Raw genomic sequence first — 23411 nt, forward strand, 5'->3', positions numbered from 1 at the left:
CTGGGGACCGACAACATTATTTATCCATGTAATGATAGGCAAAGCCATGTCAACTATCCCAGCAGCAATCACCTATGATTAAATTAAGGGAGACGCGGTATCCCCACCCCTTTCCCATGAGGCCGACCCTTTAATACTGGAGTTCCTAATGGGCGAATGTCATTCTAGTCCGGCCTCCAGCTTTGGCCCAAACACCCGTAACTCACATGTACCACTTTATGTTTCTAAAATGCTTTATTGTAAACATCCTGAGAAAAACAATGTGAGAAGTAGAAGCCCAATGACATTTAGGGACTCCAACTCCCATAACCACTCGGACTGATATGAGGCGGATAGGATTGTGTGCAAAGTGACCAGTGCCCAAAGTATGCACGGGACATTTAAAATGGTGTCCACACTCTGAAGTTGAGCCATACAGCAGAGGACGGTACACTCCTGACAGAGGCTTGCAAACACGAGACATACAGAAAACCTTACCCGGACACAAGGAGGGATGCGGCAGACTAGCAGGAAACACATTGTAGACACAAGGAGCTGTGCCGAAATTCCTGAGTGTCAGGGTACTTGTGGGAGCAGCATTCATCTGTCCGTAACGAGAGTGGAAGTCAGCGTGTGACCGCGGATCCGGACAGAATGCTGGAGAGACCTTTGCTGTCTCCAGGGTGGAAAGCGAATGAAGCAGCTGTTCCACAAAGACACAGGAAGAGTCAGAGATGCAGGAAGAGGCCGGCAAGTCTACCCAAAGCAGCTGGGAGCCCCAGGGTGTTCAAGCCTGCTTTTAATAAATATGAGATTGTTAATCATCAAAAGAGTATAAGAAGAATATTTGAATGCAGTCAAGACAAAGTGTTAAGGCAATGCCAATAAGAATAAAGTTCAAATGCAGACAAGACACAGTGACACCCCGCCCCCACCCCCGGTGCATGAGATGCCATTGTGGGACAGAAATTGGAGCAAGTGCTACCGTAAGCAAATATACCAAGTGACTCACAGTATAGGCCATTCTTGTACAACCAGAGGAATGTGAATTAATTGAGCGAAGTCCTGGCAAGCAAGCACAACTTGCAGTTGGAATTTATGTAAAGATTCCTGGCAGGAGAGTATACCAGGGAATCTGAAAGGAACTATCAAAGAAATCCTGGCAAAGGAACGATAAAAGAAATCCTGGCAGGCAAGTATACCAGGCAATTGAGATTGATTGAAGGAATTATAAAAGGAAGTCTGGTAGGCGAGTATACCAAGTGGATGAGACTGAGTGAAGATTTCTGGCAGGGGAGTACACCAGGCAATCTGGAGAGCTGAATCCTAACGAAAGACTGTTGTGCAACTTGTGATTTAAACAAGAACTTTGTGAGTTCAGAAAAGAGACTAAGGAAATGTAAGTGGACCTTTTGCCATTCTTTTCAAGAAACCAGGGTAAGGGAAACATCTCCTGGATCCAAGGGTCTTTACCTTAGAGAACATTTTTGTTGGAGGCATTATTCTTGATGTAGCAAATGTGTTTGAAACCAAAATGTAATAAGAAATTTCCTTGCACCCCTTTGTTGTTTTGTTTTAGTGGGTGGATCATAAAAGGACATTTTTGGACACAACGACAGCCTTTCTGTTACTGATCTCCTGACAGACTGATCCTTAGTTTAGATTTTTAGGTAGGGAAACTCTTCTTAGAATAGGGCCAGTTAGGGAGGTACACAACCTGTTTTTATTTCAAATGTCTTTACATGAGAAAATAAATACCTTGTGTCAGTGCTTAATTTGTAAGAAAGTGCCAGGGCCCAAATATTTTCATGCCTGGGGGGCTTTGGTGGAGCAGAACCCCCGTCTACTGTTGACATCACCCACCGTTGCACCGTATTTGGGGCCAACGTTCCAACACAAACTGGTTCATTGAGGGTGAAATCAACAAATTAGTTGTGTCTTGAAATAAAATAAATGTTTAAGTGTTTCTTTAAAACACATCGTTACCGATCAGTGTCAAGTGGAGCATGTTAACCATGTGCAAAAATTCTTTCCTCCTATGGTAAATTGATGGACGATTGTAGGCAAAATCATTAATGAACTAATGAGTTGCCTGTCAAACACTGCAGCAAGATCGTCTTGCATAAGTTGGCATTCATGACTGGCTCTCCCGTTTAATATTCCAAAATTTGTCTTCTTTCACAAAAAGTCTAGAATCCTATTTCATTACTCTCCATACTATCAACTGTGTAACCTGTGACCTTTTCTGACCACTACATTTATGTAACTACCTATCTGTAATGAATGTGTCATCTGCAACTGTAAGTAATGCCCCATGTAGCCTATGTAATTGTTGGAAAGGTGCCGTGTAACTATATATATATATATATATATATATATATATATATATATATATATATATATATGATACATTACTCACCGTAATCGTATTTCTGATGCTTGTATCTGCTTAGATTCACATGCTGTGCATAGGCCGACATCTAGTGGAAACTGCAGAGTATTACAGTTTGTTTGTCGAAACTCAAAAATGGGCGTCGACACAGGGCAACCCACTCTGATTGTTATTACACTAGAGAATTTTCAGCAAGGTCAAGCAAGCTGACTAATCAGTTTCCCTGCTCCTCCCAGTGCCAAAACAGCAGAATTTGCAAATAAGCAGCAGACCCCCATTGCCCCCTCCTGTCCTGGTGGTGTGATTCAGCAGGGGAGGGCACTGATGTGCTTCATGAGGAAGCTGTAGCGTGGAGTGTGTCTGGCGAGCCCAGGCTGTGAATATGGGGAAGAGCCTGTGGGGGTTCTGACGCACCAGAGGAGACGCAGGAGGCAGAGTGGGTTGCCCGCCCGGGCCATCATCAGGCTTGTGGCCAAGACAGCAAGTGGCGAGAAAAAGAATGGTGCAGTGCTCCGTTCCAGTCTGTGCAGCGGCCCGTGATGGAGAAATGGACCCGGAGGGGAGGAAGTCCTTGGGCTGTTGTGGGTGAGAGAGAGACGGGCCATCGCCGGCACACAGCCATGGGCCAGCGTGGCTCACTCCAGAGCGTGAGACCACCAGGGGAGAAGCGGGTGAGGCAGGAGGAGGTTGTCCCCCACCCCTGTAGCAAGCAATGAAGTGGAGTGAGGGGGTTGGAGGCCTCCATGCCTCATGGTGCAGCAGCCGAGGAAAGCGAAGCAGGAGAGGAGGGAGAGCGGGCTGGAGCCCTTCCTCCCCTCCTCTGTGGATCCCAGGCCTGCTGTTTCGGCAACCTCTGCCCAGACCATCACAGCAGGCCGCAGTCCATCCTAGGGCAGGAGGCTGCCCCTAGTGAAGAAAGGAGCAGCTGATATTCAGGATAGTGAGAGAGTCACCTGGAAGGGTGCAAACATGGAGCAGAAGGGCAATGGCAAGAGGAAGGCACCTTGTGCGCCACTAAAGGTGGGCGACGTACTTTGACCTAGGAACACCACCACTGGAGCTCACATGGCAAAATTACATAGTTCTGGGCCTGGCATCTCCATACTTATGGAGTGGGAGGAGGAGAGCTTTTGGTTTCTGGAGTAGCGGACCAGGGAATCCTGCCCTGAAACAGGAGGCTAGGGAATTTCCTGTGGCTGACGCGTCCCTCCTCCTCACCCCCCACTGTACAGCTGGAGATGAGTGAGCAAATATTGGAGCTGGCGCCCCATCGTTGGGAAAGGCTTGACCAGGGGCAGGGGGTTGTCGGAGGGGGCAGCTACAGTAATGGCAGAGTAAGAAGAAGGGGGTCAGTGTAGCTGTTGCACAAGAGAGTTAACCAATAGACGAGGGAGGTGCTCTCCCCCCTTGGGGCCCCCAATGTCATAAAACTAAAGTAAGGCGATGCAGACCTCGCAAGACCACCAAAGAAAGGCCCTAAAGGACAAATACAGAAGCTATCGGAGAAGGAGAATGAAGAGAGCATGACAGCGGATCAGGGGCTACAGGTGGAAGTGGACCTGTGGGGTAGGAAGTCTCCCCCAGGGGATCAAGGGATAACCAAAGACTACTTTCTGCAATGCCTCCAGACTTCACTAAGAACATTGTTGAGACACTGCAATCTCAGTTAACCATCATTAGAGCAGAGTTAGTCCAATCCCTCCAGGAAGTGAAAAATGAGATTGTGGCCCTGGGGGAAAAGGACTGATGCAAAGGAAAACACACTTCGGAACCTGGTTGAAGACAACAGAAAGACAGACGTCCTGGTTGGGCAGCTAGCAAGAGTTGCACAAAATCTCGAATTGCAGGCCGAGGACCTTGAGTATTGCTCCAGAAGATCTAATATAAGGATAAAAGGCCTGTCAGAGGAGGTGTGAGACAAGGACCTGCGAGAAACTACCCAACGGATATTCGCAGATGTGCTGGACTTGGACAAATGGTTTGATATCCAACTTGGCCGGGTACACAGAGTGGGGCCCCGGAGCAAAGAACTGTGAGCCAGGCCAAGAGATGTGGTGGTGGCTCTACAGCAATATAGGCAAAAGGAGAGTATATTACTGGCTGCAAGGAGGGCCGACCCAATCAAGATAGACGTAGCAGAAATCCAATTATACCAGGACCTGGCGCAGTCAACTTTTGTCAAGAGGCGGTTGATGGGCCCCGTGGTAAGGGCTTTGATGAATGCCTAGGTAAAATACAAATGGATCTTCCCGTTTGGTCTGCTGTTTTCATGGGAAAGGAGACAACATCAGGTTACCATCTGTGTGTGGGGGTTGGGGGCATCTTGAAACTAAAGGAGGCCACCCAGCAGCCAAGCCATAAACCAGGGAGAATCCACTAAGGAAATTGTGGGAGAGGAGGCGGGTGCAGGAAAATGGCAGAAAAAAAAGGGCCCCGAGTAGGCTGTGAAAGATTACTGGCAGAGGAGGAGCACCGGAGGAAGCAGCAGCAGAAGCCTGAGGCCCCCCGATGAGATGAAAGCCTTAGAGTAGTACTCACACTGAGGGCTGCTGTTAGTGGACGGAGGGAATGTGGGGGATTTGGGAAGGAGGGGAGGAATGTTCAAACATCATGGAGTTGCTTCATGGGTCTTAGGATACCCACATTGTTTACCTCAGGAGGGTTCTGAAAGCTCAATCCCCATGGCCAAGTATCTGGGATATCCCTAGGATGGTTGAGCTTACCCTGGGTTTGTTGGGGAAGGGTGTTGGGGGAAGTTAGGTGGGAAAAGGGGGTTAGCTGGTTATGTAGGGAATCTTGGTTCGGATAGGCGGAAGTAGGGGCTTAAAATTCAAACTGGTCACTCAATGTCTGGGGGCTTAATTCCCCGGCCAAAAGAAAAAAGGTCGAGCATTTTCTCGGTAGGCTGAGGCCAGATTGGGTGGCGTTGCAGGAGACTCATATTTAAAAGGCCGACAAGCATAAACTCAATCTCATATGGTACCCCCTTTTGGTTAAGGCTAATCCTGGGGGCAAAAGTAGCAGGGTGCTCTTGCCATTCCGGGCACAACCGGGACTTCTCATCACAGAAACATTAGGGGACCCCGAGGGTGGATTCATAATGGCAAATATTACATGGTAAAGGGAGGTTTTACGCTGGTGTCAGTATACAGCGCCATTACAGGGCAGTATGGGTTCCTGAGGTCTGTCTTGGCCAGGTGGCAACACTTCGCAAAAGGGAGGATTATTCTTACAGGGGACTTAAACCTTGGCTGGGACCCAGACAAGGATAGAAGTGACCGTATCTGTCATAACCAAATAGCCCCTTCCAAGAGGACGAAAGATTCCATGAATCAGCTGGCCCTTATGGACGCCTGGAGCGAAAAGCACAGGGAGGGGGAGGAGTACACATTCTACTCCAATGTCCATAGGTCTTTTTCGAGGATCGATTACATTTGGGTATCTCGTACTCTCCTGGGATGTAGATCTGGGAGCAATAGCAGCGTCAGACCACGCACCCATAAGTATCACACTGGTCAGAAAGCAGGGGGCCCAGGACTGTGGCGCTGGATGTTTCCTGAATTCCTACTTAAGGATCAGGTGATTAGTGAAGAATTGAGGGATAAGATTAGGGAGTTCTTCACAACTAATAGGAGCATGTAGTATGGGACGCTTTCAAGGTCACTATGAGAGGAGAATGAATTGGGAAGAAAGCCCTGAGAGACAAACAATTATGGCAGGCTGGGCTAGAAGACTGTCTCAAAAAGGTAATGGGCGGAATGGAGGGGGACTCAGAAAAGGCAGTCAGGAGGGAACACAGACTTATCAGGGACCAACTTGACGTTCTCCAAACCAAGAGGGCTGAACAGGCCCTCTTGTATTTGCAACAAAAGCATTACATTAAAGCAATCAAGGTGGATAGTCTATTGGCGAGGCAGGTGAGGAAAAAGGAAGCCCGTAGGACCATTCTGAGGATTAAAAAAAAGACGAAAGGTGAGAACTCCTCAAATGAGGACATCATTGAGGCTTTCACAGAGTTCTACTCTGAGTTATACTCGTACTCGCCCGGGGAGACGGCAAAGGGGGAATACTTGACGAAATGCCCCCTGTGACAGATTACAACGGGGGAAAGGGAGGAGCAAGAGGGGGACATCACACCTGAGAAGTTAAGGTCTGCAACTGGGGCACTGCCGAGTATTAAGGCCCCAGGGCCGGATGGCTTCATCGGGAGTTTTTACAAGGTGTTCAGGGAGGTACTGAACCCAGTGTTAATATCGCTTTTCCATTCCTTTGAGAGAACCTACCACATAGCCCCTTCTATGGAGGAAGCTAAAGTGGAGCTGCTCCCAAAACGTAGGTCACGCTATGCAGGTCTTATCGCCCCATTACCCTAATTAACATAGACGCGAAGATTGATACCAAGATTTTGGCATTCCGCCTGGACAAGCTGGGCTGATTGGCAGGGGTTTATCCGGCAGAGGCAGACCTTTGACAATGCTCGTAGGGTATGCAATTGTAGTGCATGTGCGAAAATGAGCTAAACATGGCGACAGTGTGCAGCTATTTTGGACATTCACTTCCAAACCGCAATGAAAGTCTAAGTTTCTGTGAGCTTAGTTAGATGGCAGACAAAATTTCTGCAACGGTAGTGATATTTTAGTGTGAAGCAGATGAGCTTATTATGGAGGACAGTTTTCGCATTGTTCAGTCAAGGACGTGCTGAGAGGGAGTCAGATGTGCAGGTGCATTGATAAGGGGTGCTGGAAACTAACGCCAGGGAGACGAGCTGGGTTTTTCCACTAAGATTTTTCCGCTCTAGCGTCCCATGATTTCTGTCTGTCCTTCGGCCGGGACAGTCAACTTACGAGGGGCAGGGATTTGTCCCCCCTTAAGAAGAGACGTATCCCGAGGGGAGACAGAGAATTAGAACCTCGGTTGTTGAAGTCTCGCTGAGAGAGGACGCTCCACTCCAGACTCAGTTAGTTGATGTGCAATCTCTCCACCTACCTGCCTTGGGACTGGGTAGTGTTGTCGTGGCGGAGATGAAGCTTTCTCCCACAGCTGCCCTAACAGTGATGTATACTTAATGTGCTTATTTTTGTCTGTGTATTCATGTATAACCAGTTGAATTTATTTGGTAGCCATATGTATGCCAAAAGAATGTAAATAAAGGGTCTGTAAAGAGCCAATTATTTTCCAAGTGCTGAGATCGGAAAAGCAAAACATAGTGGCGCTGTGCACAGGGTATTTGAGATGAAATTAGTTCCAAATACTAAACGAATCTGAGGCTCGGACACAGAAAGACAATTTCTTGAGTTTTTGAAATGTGGGAATATTGTTTGATTGTTGTTGAGGTTTTGATAGGGGACTTGAAAAATCTATCGAAATTATGAGTTCCTTATTTAGGAAAAAGGGAAGTTCTGCAGGCGGCGATTGAGACCGAAGTGATGATTCCAGTGTGTCCATATGACAAACTTGCACAGACTTGGGCATGTGGCGCAGGTTTGAGTGATACCTGGGATATAAGTATAGGAGAGGCGAGTCCGGCTGAGGTGGCAGCTTGCTTGCAACAGGTACTCAGAGAAGGGAAAGGAAAGGAGGGCTCAGCTTTGGACAGAAGAGGTTGGATTGTGTTGCATGCGTTCAGAAAGATGCATCAATAGAATGTAGAATGCAAGGAATCCCGGAATGTAATATAAATCTGTCTCTTAGAGGCCCAGGAGTAAAGAAAGGACAAGAGGGGATTTGTTTTTAGGGAGCTGGGGGGGGGGGGGGAGCATAAGGGGATCGTTTTTGCAGATGACATGTTGGCAATTACAGAACCAGAGACAACATTGCAGGCGATCATTAGAGAACTGAGGGAGTTCAGTTTAGTGAAAGGTTTGAGGATAAATGAACCCAAATCAGAATTACTCAATTTGACTTTACTGGAGGAACGGGTGGAGGGCTTGAAAGAGAGGGGTCTGTATGTGTGGGTGGAAGGCAGCATTAAGTACTTGGGGATACACTTTACAGGGACTGTGGAGGCACTCTATGGAGCCAACTACCCACCTCTCCTGGTGACGGTGCGGCAGCTGCTGCGGGACTGGGGGTCTTTATCAATATCCTGGCTGGGGAGAATAAATACCCTGAAGATGATGATGATGATGATTCTACACCAAGGTGCTCTACTTTTTTCAGGCTTTGCCAGTGCTCGTCCTGCAAAAATTCTGTAAGGCCCTCCAAAAACATATGAGTAACTTCATTTTGAGTAATAGGTGGCCGCGGACTTCCATGAAGATACTAATGACGCCCAGTCAGAAGAGTGGATTAGGGGTACCGAATCGTCATCTCGATTATTTGGCAACCCAGGTCTAGGTTTTTTGGGATTGGTTTAAGGGAGGTCAGGACAGGATATGAAGGCAAATGGACAGAGCGGTGGCAGGGAAGCCCCTGGAAGAAGTACTCTGGAGTCCCAAAGGTGACAGGCCTAAATATATGTATGTGAGCAAAAACACAGCGCTAGTGGGGGAGGTGTGGGACTCCGTGGTTAGTATGTTGGGGCTAATAACCTATCCCTCACCATTAGCACCAATATTCAGAAACCTGCAATTTGCCCCAGGACAGGTGGTGGGAGCTTTTGCTAGGTGGGAGGCGGCGGGATGCCACAAGCTGAGGGATATGGCGGCGGGCCAGGACGTCAAGACTTACTTAAAGTGCAAAGAACACTTTGAGCTAGCAGAGGGGGGAATATTTATGTACTTTCAAATGCAGCAATGGCTTAAAAACGCAGAGGTTCTGAAAGACACAGCCAGATAGCTCACCCCCTTCGGGAAATATGTAACGACTCAGGATCGGGACCACACATCTGATAGGGACGCTGTATAAGATATTTTCCAATACACCTGGGGGACTGAAGTGGCAGTACATGTCACAATGGGAAAACACCTTAGGCTACAAAATAGTGGGGGGCCAGTGGGAAAGCCTGTGGGGATAAATACTCAAGCTGACCAGGGTGGTGCATGTTAGAGAGATGTGGATTAAGGTTATGATGCAGTGGCACCTCACCCCTAAAAGTTCTACATGAGTGCTATCTAGAAGTCCCAGTTTGTTGCTGGATAAAGTGTGATGAAAGGGGGAACTGGGAACATATATGGTGGCCATGTGATAAACTACGATAATTTAAACTACGATCATTTTGGGATGAACTAAAGAGTACTTTGAGATTTTTAGCATACACGCTCACAGAGACCTGGGGGAGGTCATGCTGGGGATGAGTGGCATTTTTCGGAATTTACTAAGGCCCAGAGGAAGGCCTACGTGATTCTCAACATACCGGCACTACTGCTTGTTGCACAGAGATGGAAAACCAAGATCATTCCCACGGAACAGGAGTGGATTGCTAAAATATGAAACTTTGTTGCCCTGGAACGAGTGACATTATGTGCAAGGCGACTCACAAAAGTTTGGCCCTGACTGGGATGATGATGATTGATCTTTTCTCCATAAAGAGTGTAGAGTGGCTTTTTGCCCACAAAGATTGTGGTGGCTGGAATTGATTTGAAGTCTAGCGGGGGAGACTGTGGGAGATGGATAGGCTGCCCAGTGTTTCAGAGGAGGTGAGGGGGCGGGGGGAGTGCTTCTCAGTTGTTGAGAATGCCAATACAAATATTTTTTTTAAATAAAGTTGTCAAAACATCATAATAAAATCAAGCTGGACTTAAGTGCCAGGGTTCCGAACATACGGTTATACAACAAACAAGTCAGCAAGATCTAGTGTACATGTTATAGGCCAATGTTCCAGAACAAGTACATGTCTTTCTTACTCTTTTTTTTTACCAGTGACAGGTACACATTTTGACTGTGCACTCAGGGAGGTACAGGATATTATATTGTGATACTTCTACTTATATATATACACAAGCCTATGTGAGAATAACATAGGTTTGTTTCTTATTGCGTTTTTTCCATTATTTCAGACCCTTGAAAGAAGATGCATCAGATCTGTATTTAATAAAAGCCTCGACTCTTTTAAAAACAATTTCAAACATAGTGTGCCATCATCTAATGCGCTTTTTGGAAAATATCGTACACTGGTATTCAATGTTATTGTCACAGTCAATGGCCCAATTACTGGTCTACTGTCTTTTTTAATTGGCAAAATTAATGCATTTGTTGCAAGAAACAATGCATCAATTGGTACAGATGAACTAATCCAAGTGTCAGTATGAAGGGATAGCTTAACAGATGTATATTTAATCCTGTTTTCAAGGAATGTCACAGTTGTAATGTGAGACATGAATAATAGTAATATCCGGTGCTTTTGTTCGGGCATGTCAGTCTACAGACAATTAATCAAGTTTATTTAGAGACGCGCATTGGTGATTTGAAGAGTAATTGGAATATGGAATTGGGGAGTAGTTGAATGCACTTATTGATGGGCTAATTTCAAATTGCAGCTTTCTGGCAACCATTGAAAATATGATGAAGAATCATAGTTTTTCATTATTGGTTCATAAATGAATAATTGAACTTACAATGGACTAATTGACTGATGAGTGAATCTAATATTCTTTTCTTATTGGTTTTACCCCAATTTTTGTCTCCTCTTATGCCCGGCTTATAAATGAAAAACAATTAATTTTTGTTATTTAAATGTTATGCATTTTTTATTGTTCATTTTATATTCCTTAATTCTGTTTAAATTTGATTTCCATTTTGGTTAAGGTTGTTGAATCAGGTATTGCCCAAAATACGTATTGACACAGTATAGTAACCAACACTTTGATCTGTTCATCTGTAAAAATAGATGTATTGTTTCTTGCAAAAAAATGCATTAATTTTGCCAATTAAAAAAGACAACGCACAAGTAAATGGGCTATTGACTGTGACGATAACATTGAATACTAGTTTACGATATTTTCCAAAAAGTGCATTAAATGATGGCACACTATGTTTGAATCTGTTAATTACTTAGGCAGGGTGTCAGCCTAACTGGCGCCGGAATCTGCAGTTAATCTGCATTTATATATAGTGTTAAGAGTGTTTAAATTTAGCGCAAGCGCCCATAACTACCTGGTCTAGCCCCACCTATCTCGCAAGTCTCTTACAAACCACTGTGTTGAAATACCTTATTGCTGTAATGCAAGAATACAGACGTGGACAAAAAATGATCAGTGATTGACAATATTTATACAAATAGTAGAATGCATAGCCATTGATTATTTGCCTGGTCTCTAACAGATCCTTTTTTAGAATTCATTTTTCACACTGTCCATTTTGCCCCAAATGTTTGTAAAAAATGTAAGGAACTCATGTGGCAAAAAGTAAGATGACACAAGTGATCACAGTTCAAGGGTGTTTATTGAACAATGAATTATGTATGCAGGTTGGAAAAACACCTAATCTAAACCTAAATCTAAGATGGGTACGAACGTCGACCATCAATACAAAATAAGGCAGTTCTAGTGACGTTGTGTCAAATAAAAGAGCCCTATACCATGCTTTGAGCACAGTGTAAGGTGGGATTGTGGAGCACAGCACACTCTCCAGCTTTCCTAGCTCGAAGTGACAGTTCAGCTTTCAGCTCTCGAGCTTTCCCAGCATGAGATGACAGTTCAGCTTTCAGCTATCAGGTCCATCGATGGCCAAGTCTCGTTTGACTTGAAGGTCTCTTGCCTTCGAGGACCTGAGGTACTCAACTAACAAAAACAAAAGTTACTATAACAAACAAATTAAGTTCCGTTTCCAATGTTTGCTGGGTGATAGTCTTCTGGGCACTGACCTTTCATGTATCAAATTCCACAAATTATATGACAGTTATTTTCTCTAAGAACTTTGGATGATAGCTTTACCTCTGCATCTCCCCCGGTTGGGCTCAGACCCCTCTTGACTGCCAGTACTTGGGAGATGCTTCACCCCTATCGTCAGCATCCCTCAGTCGGGTTCACTCTTGCTAACTTCACATTCACTATTGTTTGAAGGATTCACCTCCCTTTCTTTCACATAGTTTGCAGATCAATGGTTTTTGATTGCACAGGGATTTTGCTTGCTTGACCCTCAGTATGACTACTTTCACCTATTACGCTGGCCCTCCTATGGCCTTCTGGTATCTAATTTCTCTCATATGGGGCTCAACCAAGTGTCTCTTGAGTTAGCACCCATGTAGTGCCGGTTTCCCTCTGCAGCTGGTTTCCCCTTTAACACTTGTTACAGTTCTTTCACAGTTAATAGAACATGGTTCAAACTTGCCACTTTGCGATTCTCGCAACACAGCCCGGTTCTTATCGCTTCCCTTTCAACTCACCAGCTGTGATGAGCCGCTTGCCTTTTCTTCTTCATTGGAGTCAAGGCCAGCACCACAGTCGCAGGAGTTTCCCTTGCCCCTGCTTATCGGCGTAGGCTTGCCCCGCAATTATGGGACAAGAAGCACATTGTATTAGGAAATAGAACGTGTATTTGATTAGACTGAAATTTTGAAACCAAAGATGCTTCCCTAACATTATTTTGTTGTTGCAGTGTAGTGAAGATTGTGTGGATTGTTGTATTTATAGGCTTGTGGTTGTGTCTGGTTAGAGTTTGAGAGGTGTATGCAGAGGGGTGAAGTTGTTAGTGGATTGGTTAATTGGCATAGCCAACATTCACATTTCTTTCCAAGTGTGGCACATGCCAACATTCATATTTCTATCTAGATGCAACGCCAAGTGTCTAAGATTCCATCTAAGTGTGGCACATAACATTCACATTTCTATCTGGGCATGGCACATGCCGACATCCACAGTTCGTTCCAGGTGTGGTACCTGCCACCTTCCACAATCCCATCTAGATGCGACACTGGCCAATGTTCACAATAGCAGCCAAGCGTGGTGTGTGCCATCATTCACAATATCATCTAAGCGTGGGTCTTGCTGATATTCACAATCCTACCTAGATGCGACGCACGCTAATATCTAAAATTCCATCTAGGGGTGGCACATGCTACCAATCGCATTTCTATCATAGGTGTGGGACATGCTAACATTCACATTTCTAGGTGTGGGACATGCTAACATTCATGTTTCCATCTAGATGCGACGCAGCCTAGTGTCTAAGATTCTACCTAAGTGTGGCACATTCTGACATTCACATTTCAATCTAGGTGTGGGGCATGCTAACAATCACGTTTTCTAACTAAGTGTGGGACATGCTAATATTCACATTTCTATCCAAGTGTGGCGCACATGATGATATTCATGATCCTAGCTAGATGCGGCGCAGGTTAATGTCTAAGGTTCCATCTAGGTGTGAGAGATGCTAACAATCACATTTCTATCTGAGTGTGGTACATGCCAACAACCACAATTCCATCTAGATGTGACGCAGCCCAGTGTCTAAGATTCCATCTAAGTGCGGCACATGTTGACATTCACATTTCAATCTAGGTGTGAGACATGTTAACAATCACATTTCTATCTAGGCGTGGCACATGCCGACATCCACAGCTCAATCCAGGTGTGGCACCTGCCACCATTCACAATCCCATCTAGATGCGACTCTGGCTAATGTTCGCAATTCCAACCAAGTGTGGCCTATGCTATCATTCACAATATCACCTAAGTGTGGCGCATGCTGATATTCAGCATTCTATCTAACATGGCACTTCTCAAATTTCTTTGTAAGTGTGTAACTCACTAGCATGGTCAATATGTCTAGATGCGATGCAAGGCAGATGTTACAATCCTGTGTCGAGTAGACATAGGCTGATGGTCCGAAATCAAGCTACGTATGAGTGTTGTAGGTGATGTTGCCTGGCAGTCTATGTTTGGTAAGGTAATGTAGAATGGCAGGGCTTTCTGGAGTAGAGTGATTGCTTTACTCCCCACCCAAGCCACACTTGCTTTTTGTTTCCGTTGGTTGATGGCTGGCTTCCCCTGCCGACACCTGCCAACACTGTTTGGAGCCGCCATTGTAGGAGCCGCCCTTTGCTGCAGGGGTTGCCAGGCAGGGGGGCTGCCCTGGGGAGGTCAGGTATGACTATCAGGTGGCCAATCACGGGGGTTGTGTGGGTTGGGGGGAGGTGAGGAAAAGCACAGGAAGCTAATCAAGGGGGGCGGAGAAGAGAGGGGCCAAGGCTGCACTAGGCCAGGATAAACTTGCAATCTTGGTCAAAAACAGGCCCAAAGCAGTCCCCGGCCTTTCCACTCACTCTACCTGGATATTCAAACAAATGGCACTGATCTGTAAACAAATTTCAACTTTGAGGTACAGGATGCCGCAGACTACCAACAGGCCCTCACAGATCTGCAAACGGCAGTACCAAGCTGCCGAAAAATGCCTGCCTCTGTCCCGAGTACTGCTTTTCCCAGCAATGAGTGCCAGCCTTTGAAGGGTGGACTGCAGAAAAACACCTCCTGGTTTCTATGCATAGCCAGGTCACAATGAGTATTTGCTCCCTGAAGGGAAGTTACCAAGAACTAGGAAGCCAGATGGGAAGATAGGTTTAAATAAAGCTGTGCTAGAAATACAGAACCTGCGATGAGAAATTGGTCCAAGACCACATGGATCTGAAGATCCGATTCGGACCTCTCACCAATCATTGTTGCCTGGGCATTTGGTTCCGATCTGCTATCGTACAACTATTGAGGTACTATGGTTGGTGAATCAGTCTCTAAGGTCATAGAATAAAAAAAGTGCATCACTACATTAGTAACTCCGAGAATAGCATTGCACCACAGACAATCAGCTATAATGCCCAAAACCTTTGAGGCATATTATCCCTGTATATATGGAAAACACTGAATACAAAAAAATCAGTATCTACTACTCGGGTTTGTACAGTAGTCCACTAATCTCATGGGCTGTAATTACCACAAGCAATTTAAAATAATCTTCGATTTGATTGCGTGTAGAGTGCATGTAAAACATCTATTCAGTATGCTCCAATAAAGCTCTCAAGTCGACCCCTCCCATCCCAATACACTGACCCTGAAAATGTTCTTTCTGGCCACCAATGCGTCATTTGAGGGTTCTGCCCCCTAAGTATGTATACAGTAGTAGTAGTAGGGTAAAATAAAGTCAGGTTACAGATGTGCCCTGTCTCCTTTCTTGCGTTAATTTCCCCTTATTGTTGTCCTTTTACTGGTTTCTTTAAAGTATGCATTGTAAAAATCGTGGGAGGATTATGTAGATTTATTTATTCATCCTGTGCTGCAACTGGCTTTCTTTACAAGCCAATCGGTAACACGAGGCCTGATTGGGGAAACACAGGAAGTACAACGCTTCACATTTCCCAAACCTAGTTTCAGCAGTGGATAAACATCAGGGGATTTGTAATTGGATAGTTCGGCTGTCATGTACACTCACCAAACATGTTTCACTTCAAACAAATAACTATCAATTCAGACCAAGAACTAAAGCAACATTGGTTTATTTTTCCCTTTGCGGCACATCGTAAAAAACATCTTGTTACTTGTCTGGCAGACATTTATGAGCTGCTCACTCTCCAGCACTTGATCTGCTGTGACTCAGTTGCCCGCAGTCTGGGGTTGCATTCAAGGGAACAAGAAGACAACATTCCAAGAACCGTCGTAAAACCCTCTTGTGTTTCTCCAACATTTTCTAATAAATCTGTCTCCTTTATTCAGCCAAGAATTCATGTCACTTGTCCCTGGAGGAAAATCCTAGTTTACGGACTCCAGCCTCTCTCAACACACAGTCATCGCTATTGCGCGGTCATCCAATGTCAACTAATGAAATGATTCATCTCCCAAAAGAGAGCAGTGGACCGTCCCAATTCATCACGTACAACAATTAAAGGAAACAGACATGCACTATCCGGTTATTGTTAAAAGACTCGTCCTGGAATTTCTAGGCCACTGTTTTGAGCCAGGGCAGAAGCTATAAAATGCTTAGCACTGGCTGTTGGCTGATGCCTTCTGTCAACTGTTGCATTGACAAAGGCAGGTGGCAAGGTCAAACAACATTTGCACATATAGCCCCTTTTCAGCATATAGGGGCACCCCAGAACGGCGGAACATTTTTTTGTGTTAATTGTTCCAATCCATCATTGCGCCCTCCCTTTGGGTCAGTCATTACAGTCAAGAGTTGCTAGTCAACCCAGCTGCTCCATCTTCGCATATGTCAGGAGTACAAAACTTCAGTTTCCAGTATCAAAGTTACCTCTCAAAACACACCAAGAATACAAGTCGTGATTTATCAGACTTTTTTGCAAACTGCAATCATAGGGAGTCTGAATGCTTGCTGTAGAGCAGCCAAAGTCTGCATCTTCAGAAAGGATTTGCTAACTGATAATTATTCTTAAAACAAGAAAATGATTTCTAGATTATTAGGGTGAGTTTTTAAAAATGAACAGCTTGAAAAGGTATCATCATGTGGTTGAAAGATTAGCAAACTATGGATATGAACAAAGCATCTATTCCCTCCACACAACTTGAAATATACATTCCTGACAAGTGGAATACCCATCCAAGAAGTCACCTTTGGCAGAATATAGCCAAAAGTTGTACTAAGCATATTTATGACTGAGCCTTGAAGTAGTCTTGTGCACCATTGTATGGTGGCCATGCAGCCATTGTGGTTTCCTCTACACCAGCACACAGAATTTTTAAAAAGAAAGTGTGAAAATTAAATGTTTTTACAGTAATCCGTGGCAATTACCTCCAACAAGTTACCAAGAAGAAATCAAGATAGAGCACAGCGACTCTTAGCAGGGGAAAGGTCTAGATGTTTTGTCATACAACTCCCATCAGCCCTTGCCAGTAATAAAGGAATCCGGGAGTTTCAGGTCAAAATATCTAGAGGGCGATGGGTTGGCTACCACTAGTCTACATGGATTCATCATAGAATTGTTCTCATGGATAATCCGTATCCTGTGGGATTGCATAGTCCTTTGTAGCTGCTGTAATGCCTGGTGACTTCTTTCTTGAACCCTATGATAATTTTCATAATAGATCCCATATGCGATTCCATGTTATGAAACACCACGTTTCTGTATAAACACGAGTTGCAAAGATCCTAGCTTCACAGCATAACTCTTGCTCCCATACATGACCCATACAAAGGGTAAGGCGGCCACAGACTACCTTGACTTGTGGGTGCCGGTTGGAGACCATGTACCATGGGATCTTATTTTCACCTATCTGTCCTGGCATAGTTTCTAGGATATTATTAGAATCTCGGTCCCCAAACCAAGGCCCAGTACTGGGCACAAGGCTCAGGTTTCACTGTCTATATATGCAAAGCCGCTAAAGTAGTCTGTCCCTGTTCTTCATACTATTTTACTGTTTAAAGCACTGACCTAACTCAAGAGAAGGAGAAATTACTTACCGTAATTTTCTTTCTATGGATTCTTCTCCCACGGATTGCTATCTGAGAGATATCCTCTTCCAGCTACGCTGCTCAGAAAATTCTTCGACAGGGCGCATAGTGGAACGCGACTCGGCCACTGATAGTCGATCCATCTTGCTCGATAATCGATCGGCAGCTCCGGATGGGATGTCCGGTGTCTTATATTTAACACGTCACTACGCCCCATATCCCAGGTCCCCCCCTTCCGCCCCCTCCCCTCCTCCCGAGGTCAACCGCTGAAGAAGAAAACAGGCTAAACAGCCCATCAGAGGTAAACAATAACAACAAACTTCCCAACGGGAAGTACAACCATGTGGAAGGGTTCCACAATATGCAGAATCAGAAAGAAAAAGTTTTTTTTTAAATTTTATTTTTAGATTGGTTGAGAAAACATGCAGCATGTCAGACAGAAAATGGTCACTCTAGGACCATCACCAGGTGTCTACTCACCAAAATAGACACGTACCAACCGTCAACTCTTTCTGAGCAGGGACGGATGGGAGGGGAGATGAGGAATCTGCAGCAGAAGAATCTACAGAAGAACAAGTTACCAACAGTAACGTTCCTCCCACGTATTCCTCATCTTAGATATATCCTTACCTTTAGGTTTCGCCTCGGAATTTTATTTCTCTTGTCCAGCAGAGGGCGCTCCACTCGAGGCCGAGGCGTCGATGTCCCTCAGCGGCATCCGTCGAGTATCAACGTCATCCCTCGTATAAAAGCCTCGAGCGCGCCCGTTGGCCTCAGTTCTGTTTTTTCGTATAATATAGTCCATGGATCTTACTTCGTTTTAGGTATACCTCCTTTGACCCAAGCCCTAAAAGAGTTTAGAGTGTAATACACGTAAACTATACTGTGGGGATAGGATGGGAGGGTCGATGAGGAATACGTGGTAGGAACATCCAATCGAAAGAACGTTACAGTTGGTAAGTAACTTGTTCTTCAAATGGATTGTGTCCTCCCACGTATTCCTCATCTTAGATAGCCTCCCAAAGCAGTTTTGTCTCGGAGGTGGGAGTACAGTATCCTTTTCTAATAATGTACAGAATGTAGTACAGATTTTGCAAACAGACCCCCTTGAGAAGAAGTCAAGTCCGATGCATAATGTTTTATAAAGGTGTGCATAGATGACCATGTGGCTGCTCCACAATATCTTGCACAAGGACACCCCTTTTTAATGCTGTAGAAGTTGCCATGCCCCTGGTCGAATGAACTCTTAGTACATCAGGCGGTTCTTTTCCTGCCAATTTATAACATTCTGTTATGGCTAAAATGATCCATCTGGATAAAGTTTGTTTTGTTACCGGAAGGCCCCGTTTACGTCCAGTGTATCCCACGAAATGTTGATCACACTGGCGAATCTTTGCAAATCTTGAGATGTAAAAACTAAGAACTACTTTGTCCTTATAAAAGATGGTGTGAGGAGTTCCGCTCAAAAGCGCCTGCAACTCACTTACCCTGCGGGCGGATGTCAATGCTAAAAGAAGAATTGTTTTTAACGTAAGGAGTCTTAAAGGGCAAGAATGTAAGGGCTCAAATGGAATACATGTGAGAAATTTTAAAACTAGATTTAGATCCCACACTGGAACCTGGAAAGGTATTGGGAGAAAAACATGATTTAAACCTTTTAGAAATTGAATTATCAAAAGGTATTTTAAAGTAAGATTCTTCTTCAGAAGAGCGCTTAAAGATTGATAGCGCTACTAAATATCCCTTTATTCTCCCAACCTGAAGCCCCAGATTGGCCAAATGTAACAGAAAAGATAAAATTGTGGGGATATTAGACTGAAAAGGGTCCCCATTCTTTTCTCTGCACCAGCTACTGAACTTGTTCCAACGACACTGATACAGAGACTTAGTTGCTGGCCTTCTGGCCGAAAGCAAAATCTCCATCACGTCATCCGGAAGGTCCCAATCCTTGTATCTCAGCCTTGCAGAAGCCATGCGTGAAGGTTGAGTGTGTTGACATCCGGATGGAGAACATGACCTTCCTGTCAAGAGAGAAGATCCTCTCTTCTTGGAAGACGTATTGGAGGGCAGATGGACATGTCGAGAAGGTCCGGGTACCACGTTCTCCTGGCCCAATCCGGAGCAATTAGGATCATGGTCTTGCTGAACTTTCTCAACCTCCCGATTACTTGAGGGATCACAGGGATTGGAGGAAACGCGTACAGTAGTGGGAACTCCCATTCCACCATGAACACGTCCCCCAGAGCTCCTCCCAGGGGAAATTCCCTTGAGCAGTACAGTTCGCACTTCCGGTTGACCCCGGTCGCGAACAGATCGCCCTTTGGGGCAACTCCTCAAGTGGAAGATCTCTTGAATGACTTCCTGAGCTATCTCCCACTCGTGAGAGACTGCTCTGCCTGCTCAGAGCGTCCGCTGTTGTGTTTCGCTCTCCGGCTAGATGAATTGCCGATAGAGAGATCCCTTCTCATATTGCCCAGAACCAGAGTTGCATCGCCTCTCTGCACAACGGTAGGGACCCTACTCCTCCTCTCTTGTTGAGGTAGTACATGGCCACTGTGTTGTCCGTCATTATCAGAACATGCTTTCCCCGTACAGAGGGCAGAAAGGCCTTCAGCGCTACTCTGATTGCCCTCAACTCCAGAAGATTGATATGTAGTTTGGACTCCCATGGAGACCAACGACCGCCGATTGTCAGATCGTTGATGTGGGTTCCCCACCCAGTGAGTGAGGCGTCCGTTACTACTGTTATCTCCGGCCATGGTTGCCAAAAAGATTCTCCTCTGAGGATATGTCGTCTGCAAGCCCACCATTGAAGATCATGTGCTACTTGGGCTGGGACTTGCAGTAGATCTGACATTTCCCCTGAGAACTGGGACCATTGCGTTCTGAGAGCCCATTGAAGAGATCTCATTCTCAATCTGGCTTCTGGCACCAGGAAAATGCAGGATGCCATCAGACCGAGCAACCTGAGAAAATCGAAGGCCGGAAGATGCTGGGCATTTGAAACTTTGTCACCATCTGCAGAATGTGGTGAGCTCTCTCTTCGGGAGGCGGGGCTTTGCCCGAACAGGTATGCAGGACTGCTCCTATAAATTGGAGCTTTTGTGATGGTGTCATGTTTGACTTTTTTTAAATTCAGAGAAAAACCTAGTTTGTGAAGGAAGTGACAAGCCTTGGACAGGTGATCCAGGGCTTGTTCTGGAGAATTTGCTCTGATCAGCCAATCGTCCAGATAGGGGTAGACATGAATCCCCCCCTCTTCTGAGACTCGCTGTCACCACCGCCATCAACTTGGTGAAAACTCTTGGGGCGGAGGTCAACCCGAATGGCAGAACTCAAAACTGATAGTGAGAATTGCCAATCGCGAACCTCAGGTACTTTCTGTGCTTGAGATGTATTGGCACATGAAAGTAAGCATCCTAAAGGTCCAATGATACCAACCAGTCCTGGAGTTGAAGAGCCTGAAAGAGCTGAGAAAGTGTGACCATCTTGAATTTGTCCTTCCCTAGGAACTTGTTCAAGTTTCTCAAGTCCAAGATGGGTCTCAGTCCTCCGTCTTTCTTTGGAATAAGGAAGTATGGGGAATACCAACCCTTGTTCCTCTGCGCTACAGGTACATGTTCTATTGCACCTTTCTGTAGTAGGGTTAAAACTTCCTGCAACAGGAGCGGATCCGGATGCTTGGCAGAGTTGTATTCCGGAGGATGGTTCTGAGGTTTCTTTAGAAAAGGAAGGCAGTAACCTTGGGATACTGTTTCCAGTGCCCAAGCATCTGAAGTAATGCCCCGCCATTCTTTCAGATGCTGTGAGATCCTGCCTCCCACCGGGGTCTTGTGGGTCAAAACCTCAGAGTGGTTTTGCGGCAGCTGCTGATGGTACAGATGCCGTTGCTGGGGCTGATTTAGCACCTTTTCCTCTTCCCCCGAGGCAATTTTCTTTGGCCTCTTTGATTGGCCTGCCCTCTTCCTCTTCCAATTGAGGAATAACGAAGAGGACAACCCCTCCAGGAAGATGAGCCTGTGTAGGGGCATTGCTGAGGTTGTTTTATAGCGGCACCTAGAGATTTTGCTGCCGCTTTGGAGGTCTGTAGCTTCTCCAAACTTTCATCTGCTTTGCTACCGAACAACCGCGAGCCATCAAAGGGCATATTAAGAAGTCTGGATTGCACATCAGGAGCAAACCCAGATTTGCTTAGCCACGCAAATCTGCGTAACACTGTGCTAGTCGCCATGGACCTGCTGATGCCGTCAGCTGTATCCAGTCCTGATTGAAGGCATTCGCCCGTAGCCTCCTTTCCATCCCTTATAATAGCTAGAAAGCCATCAAGCTCTTCGCCTTCTGGGATGTGTTCAGCTGCTGCTGACATACAGTCCTACAGCGTATAAGAGAACCTTGCAAAAGTACAGGTTGCATTGGTAGACTTACAAGCCATACTGCCCGATGTAAAGATTTTCCTGGACCATGCATCCACTTTATCGTCCCTATCTGGAGGGATTGTAGGGTATGCAGGATTTTTTGTAGAAGTGGCTGCCTGTACTACTAAGCTTTCCGGAGATGGATGTTTACTGAGGTATTCGGATCAGATGTACAAGGTCTATACTTTGCCACAAACTTTCTATTCACAGCCCCTATGGCTTCAGGATGTTCCCATGCAGAATTGACCCTTTTTTGTAATGCAATGTGAAAGGGTAAAATGGGGTCTTGTTGGGGTGTTCTAGATAATATATCTGTCATGTCATCATCATGACTGACTGGTGAACTCCTACCCCACCCCATAAATTCTGTAACTCTGCCCACGAGTCTTCTATAACTCGTATCCACTTGTTCTGATGGGTCTGGTTTGTCAAATTCATACTCTGGAGAAGTATCCAGGCCACTTGCTGTTTGCAAACATTCTTGCAAGTCTTTAATTCTTGATTGAAGATCAATTAATTCCTCTGGGACAGGTCTTGTGCCATATCTAACACCAGCAGAGGTCACTGCCTCTTGTTCTGATGAGTCTCCCTTATATATGGATGACATGGTCCTGAAAAACTCATGTCGACTCTCAGGTTGAAAAACCTTTTCAGGCATTACAGGTCTTTCCTTCAATAGAGGCTTGGGCGTCGACAAAAGCGTTGATGGCGCCGTAGTCTTAACCACTTCCTTCGATATCGTCGAAGGAACTTTCGACGATCTCGATGTAATCGTGGAGGAAGCCGTGGAAACCGTCTAAGGAACCTTTGCGGTTTTCGAGCGCAAGCTCGACGTAGCTTCCTTCGAGTTAGTTGTCGACTCGAGGAGCTTCGAAGTCTTCGACGGCGTCGATGTCGACTTCGATGGCGTATGATCTTTTGACGCCATTTTGTCTCCCTCTGCCTTCGATTTATGCACCGAAAGATGTGTTTTACGAGGTGATCGAGTAGAATCCCTCGATGACGTTCGACGTCTTTTTATGAGCCTTTCTTGTTTTGGACCTTCCTCTGTCACCTTTTTCGTGAGCAGGAGCATGGTCTTCCTTAGCTATTTTTGAGAGGGTCTGGGCCGCGTTCTCAAAATTTTTTAACATGGATACTCGAAAGGCTTCCCATTTCCTAGGAGAGTCATGTTTGGATGGGCATATTATAACCTTTCCGAAGATGTCGAAGAGGATGAGGGAGATCGATGCCGTCTTTTCTTCGAAGACGAAGAAGATTTCCTCTATTTACTTCTCGAATGTGTTTTACGATGAGATTTTGAAGACTCGTCCGAGTCTTTCTTTTTTAAAGTAGGCTTCGAAACACCCTCC

The 23411-nt window shown here is 45.4% G+C and overlaps 1 protein-coding gene across 10 annotated transcripts in view; it reads right to left on the minus strand.

Annotated features, from left to right (window-relative positions):
- Positions 1-23411, minus strand: part of SCUBE2 (signal peptide, CUB domain and EGF like domain containing 2) — a 1402698-nt gene that overhangs the window by 1007552 nt on the left and 371735 nt on the right. The gene's annotated exons all lie outside the window — the stretch shown is intronic.

The sequence above is a fragment of the Ambystoma mexicanum genome, chromosome 11 (assembly GCF_040938575.1).
Source record: "Ambystoma mexicanum isolate Mex_15411 chromosome 11, UKY_AmexF1_1, whole genome shotgun sequence".
Taxonomy (NCBI): Eukaryota; Metazoa; Chordata; class Amphibia; order Caudata; family Ambystomatidae; genus Ambystoma; species Ambystoma mexicanum.